The sequence below is a fragment of the Mustela nigripes genome, chromosome 7 (assembly GCF_022355385.1).
Source record: "Mustela nigripes isolate SB6536 chromosome 7, MUSNIG.SB6536, whole genome shotgun sequence".
Lineage (NCBI taxonomy): Eukaryota > Metazoa > Chordata > Mammalia > Carnivora > Mustelidae > Mustela > Mustela nigripes.
The window spans coordinates 124195053-124208899 of record NC_081563.1 but is presented as its reverse complement, the minus strand read 5'-3'; the positions used below and the strand labels follow the sequence as shown (position 1 = coordinate 124208899).

The 13847-nt window shown below is 47.0% G+C and overlaps 1 long non-coding RNA gene across 1 annotated transcript in view; it reads left to right on the top strand.

Moving 5' to 3' along the window:
- The window catches only part of LOC132021938 (uncharacterized), a 138293-nt gene extending 129904 nt beyond the window's left edge, over positions 1 to 8389 (top strand). Inside the window, exons 4-5 of the long non-coding RNA XR_009405473.1 lie at positions 6144 to 6330; positions 8261 to 8389. This is a non-coding gene — a long non-coding RNA (uncharacterized LOC132021938). The remainder of the gene's footprint in view (positions 1 to 6143; positions 6331 to 8260) is intronic.
- Positions 8390 to 13847: the final 5458 nt, after the last annotated feature.

Below are 13847 nucleotides of genomic sequence, written 5' to 3'. Positions count from 1 at the left end.
TCCATCCTTTAGGGCCTTGCAGATTGTGGCAGCTCCTTGGCGAGGCACCTCAGTGTCTCTTAAAATTAAGGAATCCCTAAAAAAAAAAAAAAAAAAAAAAGTAATCCCTAAAAATAATAAAAAGTAAAAATAAAAATGAAGTAATCCCAAGGCAGTATTTGAGCCTAGATGTGAAAGTGGTCTGGTCAGTGATGGCTCCTGCCCATGGTGGGAAAGGGAGGATTTGCAGGGATGTGGGTGACCAGGATTCTGAGAGGAAGCCCCCATCTGGAAACTCTGAATAATTAGGGATGATAATTTCAGAAGAGCAGCCAAAACCAAATTCTGAACGGAGAGGCACTGGATTAGTTTGCTGAATGCATCAAAAACAATGTTTCAAGATCTTAATTTTTCACCAAGGCCTTCTCACACTTCACTGATTGGTTATCTGGGCTGGGCCATCAGGAGGCACTCACCTCTCTGTGAACAGATTAATTTCTGCATGTGGGTTAAGGTGGAGCTTTCAGAACAGAGAAAATAAAATCAGAGTATAGATCACCATGGGAGGGAGAAGAAGGTTTTAAAAGGAGGTGTTTTGCTCCCTCTTTAAATGCTTGTTAGTGTGACATCGAGAGGCTATTTAACTCTTAAGGCATTTATAAAGTATTTTCAGTGTGTAAGGCATTGGAGGGATGGATGAAAACACAAGTAAGTTATGAGTCTCCCTTTCAAAGGAGTTATAAACTAGGGAGAGTAATAATGGGTAGTATTCATAGGACGCTGTACAGTTTGCAAGGCTTTTGGGGGTGAATATTGTGATGGCATTGGCTACACATGATATTCAACATTTGATGTTTTTCCCGAGTGCATCATGAAATTAAAGCTTGTCAGAGAAGAGACTAAATTGGAACTTGGATCCTTAGTCTGAATCTCTTGACTAGCCAAAGAGACAGACATGCATGGTCAGGTGATGTGAGGTGAGGGATCGTATGAGTCTTAGAGGAGAGGAAGGAGTCTCAAAGATGCAGGAATGTTTAAAGATAGGGGAGGTGTATTGGTCTGCTTGGGATCCTTAAGCAATGCCAAAATCATGGTTAAACTGCTATACATGGGAAAATGAGAAAGATTATTTTTTTAGATCTTTTGAGGAGGGAAAGAGCAAGCAGGAGGAGGAGGAGGAGGCCAAGGAGGGGAGGTGTAGGAGAGAGAAGCCTTCAAGATGGCTTCCATTTGGTCCATTAGGTATGATAGGGTAACTGTAGTGACCTTTAAAATCAGCTATGCCTAAATGGAGTTTCAGTTGTTTGCTGTTTTGTAGTATGTGCCTTCTGGCCATGGCCTTCCAAAATCTTTGGCAAACTGTTTCATATTCTTGCGTTTATCAGTGGGATCTTGGAAATCGAGAATGGGATTGGTTTTACCTGTGGATCGACTTGGTGTAGAACAAAGATGGTGTGTACTGAAGCAGGAATGTAGAGGCTGAAGTGAGCATCCATTCATTCATTCACCCATCTTATCTATCCATCCATCCATCCATCCATCCATCATCCATCACCCTTCCATCCATAATCATACATCACCCATCATCCGTCCATCTATCCATCCCTCATCCATATATCATCCATCATCCATCCGTCAGTCTGTTCATCCATCCATCCACCCATCCACTAACTTGTTTAGTCAACAAATATTCATTGAGCATCTACCATGTACTTGGCTTTGCTCTAGGTACTGGACGTACTGTAATAAACCACACAAACAGATACCTGCCTCCCAGGTGTATCCAATCATGAAAGGCCATAGTAAAGTAACTGAATAGATTACCAAGATAATTTCAGACTATGATAAACACTATGAAGACCACAAGACAGAGTGATGTTATAGAACAGTGGCTCTCGAAGTATTGCTCCTAGACTAATAGCATTAACACACCCTGAAAACTTGGGAGAACTAGAAATTCTCAGGATGCACTCAAACCCATTGAATTAGCAGCTCTGGGGACTGGGGCACAGCAATGTGTATTTCAAGCCCTCCAGGTGAATTTGATGCATGCTCAAGTTTGGGATCCACTGGTATAGAAAGTGACTGTGGTTGTCTGAGGTAGGGTAGTCAAGGAAGGCTTCTCAGAAGAGGTGACATTTGAGTTGAGATCCCAGCAACAAGATTGTTAGCCATATAAGCTTAGAGATGTGTGTTCCAGGCAGAGAGAATAACAACCAAAAAAGCCCTGAAATAGGAACAAGGCTGGGCATCTCAAGGGACTGGGGGGGCGGGGGAGACCAGTATGGTTGGAGTTTGGTGTAGAGTCTGCAAATCAATGATGACAGATAGTGCTAGGAACTTTCTGGTTGCTCTTCAGATAGTCATTCTCTTTTTTATAGAAATGTGGTCTTTTCACATTTGCATTGGAGGATACATGTTGGGATCCTTTTCTGAAGTAAAGAAATTAATTTAAATCTTACTAGTAATACATATATAAAACTTCCTTGTAAATGGATTTCTTGGCTTCTTATGAAGCTGCAGGTTGTCTTGGGAAGATCACGGTGGGGTTTGGGATCTAATTCTCTCACACTCTGTTCACTGCTCCTCTCTGAGTCTCATTCTCCCATCTCGGGTCAGACGGGAGAGCTGGTCTGTCTCCTGAGTCAGAAGAAGACTGCTGACGTCTCCTTGAGGGGCAGTCTGGTTCTTCTGCAGCTCCCTAGCCTCCTTTCCTCTTCCTGGTTTGACCTTGGGCGTATGTGCCCAGGGCAGGGCAGGAGGAAAGAGGCCAACGGGTTCCCTTGGAATTACCATCTATGTCAAATGATGTTTTAGAAATCCGCTGTGAATATACAGTAGTGCTGGGAGCTGAAGTCCGTGCTCTTCATGGCAGTTTCCTTTATACCTGTTGCTCTGCTGCTGATTCCAACAGTTTTACTTCTTGCAAACAGACATCTTTTGAAAAGAATAGTAAACAGAGCTGCGAAATCAGGAGCAGGGCATTTGGACTTGACTCTGGAAGACTGGGGAAAGTGGGAGGGAACAGACCTGGACCTTCTCCAGGGAGGCTGTGAAGTGCAATGGGAAGACGCCGGGGTGAAACTCTTAACTTAGGTGCATTGCCAGGTCTCTCTGAGCCTCTGTTTCCCCATCTGCAAAATGGGAATGATGCCTTTTATACTATATTAAGTAAGATGACATTGCCAAGTGTCTGGCACACAGTAGGTGCTCAATAAATGTCTGTGCTTATCTTCCAACCGTCCCCCGGGAGTGGGGAAATGTCCCTCCTCCCTACAGGCAAGCCCCTCTTGGCCTCCAAATCTCTGGGTTTGTTTGCTTGTGTAGTAATTAGGCACAGCAGCTGGGAGTATCCAAACCTGCAGTGTTATCTTTTCCCTGAGCTGCTTCAGCTGATAGAGGGTTTGGTGGTAGATGACAGCTTGTTTATCCAGGGAGGCTGCAAAATATTCTGTTGCGCGAACACACAGCAAAGCTCATTTGTCTTGTCTTTTGTCTCCACAGCTACATAGTTCAGGAGGGACACTCTCCTCCTGCTTTACCAACTGCTCCCTCTTCTGAGCATGCTCACAGACCTTCCAGCCACCCTGGGCCCTCCCTTTCACCATGTTGCCTCCATGAAGGTATCTGCCATGATGGCTCCATGAGCATTCCCAACTTGGACTTGAGCTTTACACTGGACACCATCACCTGGATGTCCACAGGCCTGACCGTGCCCTTCCCACCACCTCCCTTCCCATACTTGCTCCTCTTTTTTTGGATCTCAGCCTTCTCCACATCTCAGCACTGCCACCTACACCCCGAGCCTGAAGCCTGGGAGTTCAGGTTGGGTATCTTGTTCTTTCTTGCCGCCACATCCGTACGCCCATCGGGTCTTGCCCAGATTCTCTCTCAAATCTCTCTCCTAACTGTCCTTGCACTCAGCCCCAGCTACCCCTCTGTGGAGGGCTCCCCTCCTTCTGCATGGCTACAGGCAGGGGTCTGGTTCTGGAGCACACATGGGACTGGATCAGCCCCCACTCCCAGGCCTGCAGTCCAGAGCGCAGGTGGAAGGAGGGATCTGTGATCATCCCCAGAGGCTGTGGGTAGGGGGCCAGAAAATGAGCTCAGGATTTCCAGAAAAGCAAATAAACCAAACCCAGCATTCTGGCCTTCAATTCTGGTGCCAGCACATATTAGCCGTTTGATTTCAGACAGTGTTTAAAATCTCTTTGGAGCCCAGCTTCTTTATTTCTGAAAAGGGGCCAATCATTCCTACCTCAAAAAGTTGCTATGAAGTTCAGATGGAACTGTGGATGTGGTAGATGGAACAGGTCTGTCAGGTATCAGGCTCTTCTCCTTGTCCTTCACTTTGAACAGTACTTTGTAGTTCTCAGAACCCTTTCTTAGATCATTGGTTCATTCATTCATTCAGTCGATCATCCCATGCATTGATTATGTACCTGCTATGATCTGGGACTGTGCTAGGTGCTGGGGTGTAATGGAGACAAGGCAGGCTTAGGCCCACCTTCCCTGGAGTTTACATTTTTGGTGGGGGAGGTAGGTTTGTTACCCAAACCGATAACAAACAAGTAATATAATATCAGGCAGTGTAAAGGGCATGATGAAAAATCAAGCAAGGTAAGAAAGAAGTGACGGGGACTGGAAAGTCTAGGAGCTGAGACCTGTTGGAAAGAGTCAGTAAACAGCCAAAGAATAATTAAAATAATTTACTGACAGTGGGAAGTGCTGTGAGGAAGTGAGCATGGTTATGTGATGCCACAGGCAGGTTGACAGAATTAAATACCAGAAGTGGATAGGAAGTTACTTGTAAGATGGTAAGTGCCATTCAATGACCCATTCTTTCCCCCAGCAGCTCTCTTTCCTGTACCTTTAATTTCCTCCTCCTGTGGGTCCTTCCCACCAGCATATACACACATAAGTCCCCTTGTGCTTAGAACACGCCTCTCTGCCTTAAATTCCGCGCCTTCCCCCAGCTATGATCCTACCTCATCCCCTCCAGAGAAAACCTTTCTAAAGAGTTGTCTACACTTCCAATCTCCACGTCCACTTACTCAATCCTTCTACTATATCGGTTTGGCTTCTGTCCCTAGAAGGGCTCCAGAAATCACTTTCTCCGAAGAGTCACTAATTGCCTCTGTGGTCACTGTATCCTTTGAGTTCTCACATCCTGCCTCTTGTCCATATTCAATTTCATTCTCTCTCTAGCTTCCAAGACATACATCGCCTCTTCAAGTTTGTTTTCCCTACATCCTCTTCTGCCTTCTCAGGGTTCTTTGCTGACTTCTCTCCCTCTGCTGGTTCCTTAAATGTTGGGGTATCCCTACACTCTACCCGGGTCCCCTTCTCTTCTCTCCCTATACGTTATCTCTGGGTAAGGGCTCACATCTCCCAAATTCCTGTCTTCAGCCCAGGTTGCTCACCTGAACTCCTGGCCTATGTCCTTCATTCATTCTTAGATGCTTCCACTTAGAAGTCCCATGAGCATCTTGAACTCAACAATTCTAGATTGGAATTCACTATCATTTTCCTGCACTAACCCTGCTCTTCCAGTCTTCCCATGTCAATGGGTTTCACTACTATCCCTCCTTCACACAGGCCAGAGCCTTGGAATTCACCTGTTTCCCTTGAGCCCTCCCTCACCCCCATATCTGCTTGCCATCAAGTCTTGTGGATTTTGCCCACTGAATACTCTTCAAGTGTCCCTCTGCCACCACTTCCTCTGCCCCCTCCCTAGCCCAGGCCTCCAGCATCTCTTGTCCGGACCACTGCAGGGTCTCCTCCCTGTCTCCACCTTTGTCCCCTCTGATCCCTCCTTCACACAGCAAGCACCCAGAGCTAGGACTCTAACATGCAGCCCTGTGGTGCTCGCTCTCCTCTCTAAAACCCTGCAGGCTCCTCGTTGCTTGTAGGATAAAAACCAGACCCTCTTCCATTGTACCCAGGCCCTGTGGGCTTAGTCGCTATCTCTCTTTCTGCCTTCATCCCTGGTCTGTCTTCTCTATACTGTGTCCAGTCACACTAAGCTCAGTCCGGGTCCTTAGACCTGCCAAGCTCACTGTATTGCCTAGGACCTTTCCAGTGCTCTTCCTTCCCAGTCTCTCCCCATCTGGCTGAACTGAGGGGCCATGGTAGACAAGCCACTCCAACTCCTCCTCTTGCAGGGGAGTGTCCTGAAGCCCAGAGAGGAAGACGGATTCACACAAGGCCACCCAGCAAGTCTGGTTACTTCATCCCAAGCAGAACATCTCCCCTCTTAGCCATGATCAGAAAGAGACTTGGCATCAGCATGGACCCTTCCATAAAGATTCTGGCTCTTTCTGCTGCTGAAATCGGAAAGATGAATGAGTGGTAAGTTTTTCTGGGAAAGGGTTGGGAATAATGCAGGATCTCTTTGCCTTTGCCTTGGACTTCTGAGGCTGAGGTCCTGGTGTCACATTGGCTTTTTCTGCTACCATTCTAGACCCATTATAGTGCTGCCTCAGCTTTTCCCCACGTTGCCTCTGATACAGATTGTCACCTGCAGACACCCCTGTCTGCTTTCTCTCACTGGAGGTAGCTTGAATTTCTCGGTGGCTGTTGGCACAGCCTGACTGGGAGTAGGTCTGGCTAATATTTGAGACTGAGAGTGAGTACACAGATAAGATGTCAAATCCTTGAATGCTGGCTGAGCTGAGATGGGTTTGATGCCAGGCCAGGGTCAGTCAGTGAGCCCTTGGCCACAGACTGGGCTATTAATCAGGTCATAGACTCAGCCCTGACCCTGGCAACAGACTGAACCCTGATCTTGGCTGCAGACTGGATCCTGATCCTGGACCCAGACACAGCTCTGACCCTGATTGCAGACTTAGCTTTGATTCTGGTAATGGACTGAGCACTGATCCTCATCTAAGACCGAGCCCTGACTCTAGTCCTACACAGAGCCTTGATTCTGGTCCCAGACTGAGCCTGAAACTATTTCTAGACTGAGCCCTGATCCTGGTCTCAGGCTGTGCCATGACCATGGACTAAGCCCTACCTGCCTCAGACTAGACCTGCAGCTGGGGGTTCATGGTGAGAGTGAAGCCAACTCAGGGCAAACATGACCCTTTAGAGGAAGGGCAGGAATGTTTTTTTTCCTGGGAAAAACAGAACAGGCTCAGGCTCTGATGTTGTTACACTCATGGATTTGAAGGGTCACAAGCCACAAAGGAGCCAGACACAAAGTACTGCTGCAAAATCACATCTGGCAGAGCTTCCCACCCAGTTTAGTTCCCAAATAACGGAGAGGCTATTCCTGCAGATATCCATCAGGCTGAAACTGAGAGCATTTCAATGAGAAGGTGCTTTAATGACTCTTCAAGGATTTGGGGCCTAATGAAGCACACATCAGAGGACGATTTAATCTTTCCCTCATAAAACCCTCACAATAAGATCAACTTCAGAATCCAAATTCATCCTGACATAAAAATGTGAGATCAAGACAGTCCCGGATCACTGATAATTGTCTGGGGCTAATTGCTGTGGTCTTGGGGGAGTGCTGGAGCCTTGGGAGAAGCCAAGGGAGTATGGGTGTGGTAGAGGGCATCCGGGGGCATGCTGGGCTGTCTCCTTCGAGGCTCCTGGAAGGAGGACAGTGATACTGGAAGATAAGAGAGAATAGGTAAGTGTGGCGCAGTGGAAGGTCCTCCTTCCTGTGGTTTTATAAAGTGGACCCTTTCTCCCCAAATCCCTCTCCAAGTGAGATAGTGGTCAGCAGATGTCCCACAACCACCTGACCATCCGGGAGCCATGAAAGAGTCAGGAAACCCCTGCTTCCAGGCCATAAATGTAACAGATAGAGCTTATGAGAGCTGCTAGGGAGAAAACCAAAAGGAGGCTGGATGGAATAATCAAGGTATGTGCGGAATGGGTCGTCATCCTCAGAACTGGCTCTCCAGCTGGCTGAGGGTAGAAGGAGGGCACTCTGAGCACAGGCTCCTCTTCTCCCTTCCCATACCTTGCTCCTAGCTGCGGTCTCCCACATCATGAGGCCCAACCCACCATGGAAGCAGCGTCACTTTCTTCTCTCGAATGCGGAGTTTTGCCCATGTCTTCAGTTGCAGCGATTTTCTTTCAGAAGTGGACTTTGACTTGAATAAATAGAGCCTGCCCATTGATTCCAAAACATTTTGTAATATAGAAATATATCCTGTAATAGTTAGGTGGTAAAAGAAAAAAACTAGAAGTTCTGACAAGCAAACTCAACCAAGGCCTGGTCAGTGCATAATATAATCATTTATACTAAATTTATGTCCCTTAGGTACCGTGGAGCCAGAAAAATATGAGATAAAGTGATGGCACCGTCCTCTCATTTTCTCTTTCTACTAGAAGAAGACCGCATTCTAGGAGTGCCTGGGTGGCTTAGTCAGTTAAGTGTCTGCCTTTGGCTCAGGTCATGATCCCAGGGTCCTGGGATCAAGCCCAGTGTTGGGCTCCCTACTCTGTGGGGAGTCTGCTCTCCCTCTCTGTCTGCCCCTCCCCCAGCTCCTGCTTGCTCGCTCTCAAATAAAATCTTAAAAAATTAAAAATAGCATTCTCAAGTAAGACACAGGTGCATTAATGGAAAAAATTAACAGATTTTACTATACAATTTTTTTAAAACTTGAAGCCTTCTATATGGTGAAACACAGAGTCCGATTTAAAACAAAGAATAGGAGGGAATACTTGTAGCATATTCAACCAAGCTCTGCTGTACCAAACATGTGAAGAATTTCTGCAGATCCGTAATGAAAACACAGAGATACCACAGAAAATCAGGCCAAGGGTATGGCCGGGTAACTTCTAAGAACAACTCTAGTGGCGGCCGTGGAGGTGGGGTTGGTCAGTCTCCCCTTCAGGAGAACTTCCGATGGGGGAGAAAAGGCTGATTGACAGCCGTAAGCTAGAGCATCTTTGGATCCACCATGGCAGTCATGCTGGGTCATGCTTTCCCGAGGCTGTTTCCAGCCAGTGACAGAACACAGTGGGGTCCTTGACCCAGGCCACCTTGGAAACTCGCCACTGGTCTGCTTGAGGCTTTCTCGGAGCAGCGTTGTGATCTGAGAGTCATCCCTCACGATCCTCCTTCCCCCTCTCTTTTCACAAGTGGGACACCTGTCTGTGGCTCCGAAGGCTCTCCCGTCTCCCCCGGCTCCCCGGCTCCCGCCTCCCTCTGTCCTACATGGCGTTTCCCCCAGCAAGGCTCTTCCTCGTTCCTCCTGTCCTGCCACCTGCTTCTCAGAGGACCCGACGTGCACAACGACAGACCCACATGTAAAGAATTATTGAATCATTATATTGTTGCCTGAACCTAATAGAACACTGTATGCTAATTATACTAGAATTAAAACAAAAATCAATTCAGCCTTATAATTAAAGGAGCACAAATTGTGATGTGATGCTATTTGGCCCATATCAAACTGAGGAAGGTTTTTATTTTTTTATTTTTATTTTATTTTATTTTTTTTATTAAATGTTTCTTTTTTTTTTTTTTAAAGATTTTATTTATTTATTTGACAGACAGAGATCACAAGTAGGCAGAGAGGCAGGCAGAGAGAGAGAGAGAGAGGAGGAAGCAGACTCCCCGCTGAGCAGAGAGCCCGATGCGGGACTCGATCCCAGGACCCTGAGACCATGACCTGAGCCGAAGGCAGAGGCTTAACCCTCTGAGCCACCCAGGCGCCCAAGGTTTTTATTTTTATTATTTTTAAAAGATTTATTTGTTTTGGAGAGAGAGCGAGAGCACCAGCGTGAGTGGGGCCCGGGGGGCAGAGCGAGAGGGAGAGAAAATCCTCAGGCAGACTCCCTTCTGAGCACAGAGCCCCATGTGGGGCTCAGCTCCAGAACCCCAAGATGATGACCTGAGCCAAAATCAAGAGCTGGGTGCCCCTATTTTTTATGCTTTTTAAAGTAATTTTTACACCCAGCATGGGGCTCAGACTCCTGACCCTGCTCTCAGGAGTTACGTGTTCTATCAACTGAGCCAGCCAGGCGCCTTTGACAAATATTCTTAAGAGCTCATGAATTCCTTATTTAGTGAGGGGAGAACCAAATGAACCTTCCTCTCATACTGTGCTTGTGCCGGAGTATGAAGTAGATTCACTGTTCAGCATTTCACTTCTAGGGATCGCCGCTGTAGGACACAGGCATATCTATATACAAAAAATGTAGATGCGCGTGGTGGCATCATTGACATTAGTCAGAAACTGGAAAATAACCGAAATGCCCATTAATTAGGAACACTTACATCGGTTATGCGGCACCCACACATTATAACTTCCATCTTTTTGAAAGAAAGCGGACAAGTATATGACAGGAAAGAAAAGATGCGTGTGATGCCAAGTTCAGTAGAGAAAAAGCAGAACCGAAGATTATATTGTGTAATGCCCTTTGACTAGGCAAACCCTCCATTAAATGAGTTTGTATACATACAGATGGGGGGATCGGTGCAAACATCTGGAAAAGTAGACACCAAATTGCTAAGGTCGTTTGTCTTTGGGGAGGAGGCTGGGATTGGGTTTAGCTATTAAAGGGGCCTTGCTTTTTGCTCCATTTCCTTCTTTATCATCTACATGTTTCAGAGTGAGCATGGATTATTATTTTTTAATTGAAGTAAGCAATGCGTAAGAAGAAAAAGAAGACCCCAGAGTGTAACTGCCAAAATGAGGATTGACCCTTTTCGGAGGCTGTGTCCACGCTCTGATCGTCTGTTCCCAGTGTTTGGACTCTCCTGGGAATGGCCTTTAGTGGCTGTTAACAGGGTCAAAATTTGTTCTCCTTCCTGTCTCTATCCTTTAAGGTTACTTTACAGACCTGTTAGCAGGAAGTGGCCTGGCTCCTCTGGGTCCTTGCCTAATGAACCACACCTGACTCTAAATGTCTTCTTACTCTTTCCAAAAACCCATGCCGCCCTCACCCCTCAATCCCCTGACCTGAAGGCCAAATGTGCTATTGCTAAAGAGACTGTAAGGACACACCCAGGCTCTCTGGCCTTAGTTCCCCTTCACCTGTAGGAAAACCTTGGACTAAGGTTTTCCTTGCTAACTCTGTAAGCTGAGACTCGAGATCAGTTTAGAGAAAATAAAATTATTGACATTTGTTGCCTTTCTGAGCTTAACACCCACTACCACCTCTAGTGTTTAGCACCATCTGTCTTGTATGGTCCTCCAACCTGTTCCTTACTCTCCCCCCATTGGACTAAATGGCCTCAGGGTCAGGCTAATGTTTTAGGGTTCAAGGGGGCTGGCACAGAGTTGCCATCCTTGGCACAGTCTGGACAGCGGAGCTGTCAGAGAAGCCCAGCCACCGTCCTCGGTCTGACCTTCCTCCAGCTCTTCCAGCCTCGCCTCACAGCCCCCATCACCCAGTGTTAGCCTCTTGTCTGGGTGAATGTGTCGCTGTGTCTGTGCCCTCCATCTCTTCCAGTTGCCCAAGTTGCCCACACTTCTAAGGTCCCATACTCATTCTCTTATGATCTCCTCTGATCAACTCATTTGGATCCCCACTGCATTTTTTCTCTAGGTTGTATGGTCTTCAGAAGCCACAATAACCACTTTTCCTGGCTTCCAGTGTGATCCAGTCCTTCACATACACTGGGGAAAAAGACCCTGAACCAATAGTTATAGACTCACAAACCGTGAGACCAACCCAAAATATTAGGGCCTCTAACGTGATACATCCTTGAATATTTCCCTTACTCTGGACCCTCTGACAAAGACAGTTTTGTCCTTGGCTCCTGCTGTTGCAATCTGTGAAGATACTTTTGTGAATGTGATAAGCATGTGAGAAAGTTGCTGTTTTCACGTCATGCATCAACTAATGCAGACCCAGTGAGCTAGGTGATTTTGCAGTCGTTTTCCTTGAAATAATTGCTGTGTTTTGTATTTGGTGAGCCAATCCTTCTGAAGCCTGACTCTCTTGTGCTCTCTGCAAGAAAAAAAATTTTTTTTTCCTTTTCTAAATACTTCCGTTTCTGAGTCTTCCTTTGACAGATGGGATAACTTAATACATTAATTCGTGTTGTGTTCTTGCATTCCCTATTCTAAGGTGAAGAGGCTTTTGTCTTTCCTGCTGAGGAAGGCTTGTGTTGTAGGATGAAAGAAGTTGCCCAAAGAAGGGCCTCTTCCCTGATTTTGTTATTGTGAAAAACCTAGGCTTACTGAGTACAGGGGGTTATGCCAAGTGGGGAGGGAGAGAAGCCTTTGGTGAGGATAAAATAGAACCAAGTGGACAGAACTAGACAGTGGGTGGGTAGGGAGAGAGACAGATAGGAAGAGAGAGGGAAAATCCCCAAAGAGCAGGAAAGACATGGTGTTTGGGATTCTGTAAGGAGAAGGGAATTCCTGGAGGTAACAGGATCAAGAGGGGATGACTATGAAGGCGTTTTAAGGAGGCTGAGTCCCTGGCATTGGGGGTCCCAGTCTGGGCAGTTTCTTGAGCCCAGCATGGCATGGAGGCAGCATTGCTATCAGTCAACAAGGAACTTCCAAGTTTCCTTGGGGTTCAAGGACTTGGACAATATCCCTAACAAAGGCAGCCAGTGTGGACCTATGACAACTGGACATCTCCAGAGTTGGCTCTATGTAAGATCTTTGACAAGAAGGGAACCCCAAGTATGAATTTCCTGCTAACTCTGTAAGCTGAGACTCGAGATCAGTTTAGAGAAAATAAAATTATTGACATTTGTTGCCTTTCTGAGCTTAACACCCACTACCACCTCTAGTGTTTAGCACCATCTGTCTTGTATGGTCCTCCAACCTGTTCCTTACTCTCCCCCCAGTTTTTGCCCTCCTCACACTCTGCCATCTTCAGGACACTGCTTTGTTTGTCTATCCTACTCCTGATAGCAGGACACACCTTCACATTCTAATTGTCTACCCTGGGGCCTTGTACCCAGTAGGTGCTCAAGAAATATGGATTGAAATGAATTAAGTTGCACTGAGTTGTATGTGACAATCCCCCACCCCCACCCCCGGCCCCGTCTTCCAGCCCTACTGCCTGCTTTGTGTCTGGTTCACATTTAACACATGTTTGCAGGACGGAGGAAGATGACTGGGGTGTTCCAAGGTGACCACTTTGGAGGACATAAGATGTACCTGAATGTGTAAGTTCGAGTGTGTTTGTTCAAAAGCATGTTAGTGACCTGGTTTAGTCACAGGAGACTGGCGAGCAAGGGGCCTGTGCATCTGTGAAACGAGCCATTTTATGCCAGCCCTTGCCTAGGAGCCCGTGCTGCTTGATCAATTAACCCCACGCCCTTGTCTTCCATCTGTGCTTGGATAGGGATGCGCAGCTCTGCTGTGAGCGCAGAAGGTAATATCCATCCTTCGAATGGGCTGCGTGTGCATGGTAATTGATGGGTTTCTGGGATCCAGAGAGAGGGAGAGAAAGAGTGGGAGAGGGATCTGAAATCAATTGCTTGCTGTCTGCACTGAGTGGTCAGCCCCACTCACTGCTTGGGAGGAGAGGGGCCATCAGCTGGGGCCTCTCACAAGGGACACCAGCCAGCCAGATGGATTGGGCCTGCCAAGGGCCATCGGGAGGGCTTGTCCTCTATCCTCAGCCTCTGCTCCCCACTCCTGGCAAAGAAATGAGTCCTGATTTGTGCCTAGAGCCACCCAGACACCTGTCGAATGGTAAAAACAAGCTGTTTTAAAAGATGCTGTCTGGCTAGCATGAGTGTGCCAGCCTCCATGTGAGTTATTTTTTAAACTTGTTTTTAAACAAATGAGGGTTTTGGCTACCTGAGTCCATCGTCCGAGGGCACATCACTGGGCATCCTTAAGGGTAGTCTCTGTAATACCCCGCCTGGGCTCATACCCTGGCTCCTCCTCCACTTGTCAGCTGTGAGCTCTTGAGCTTACTCAGTC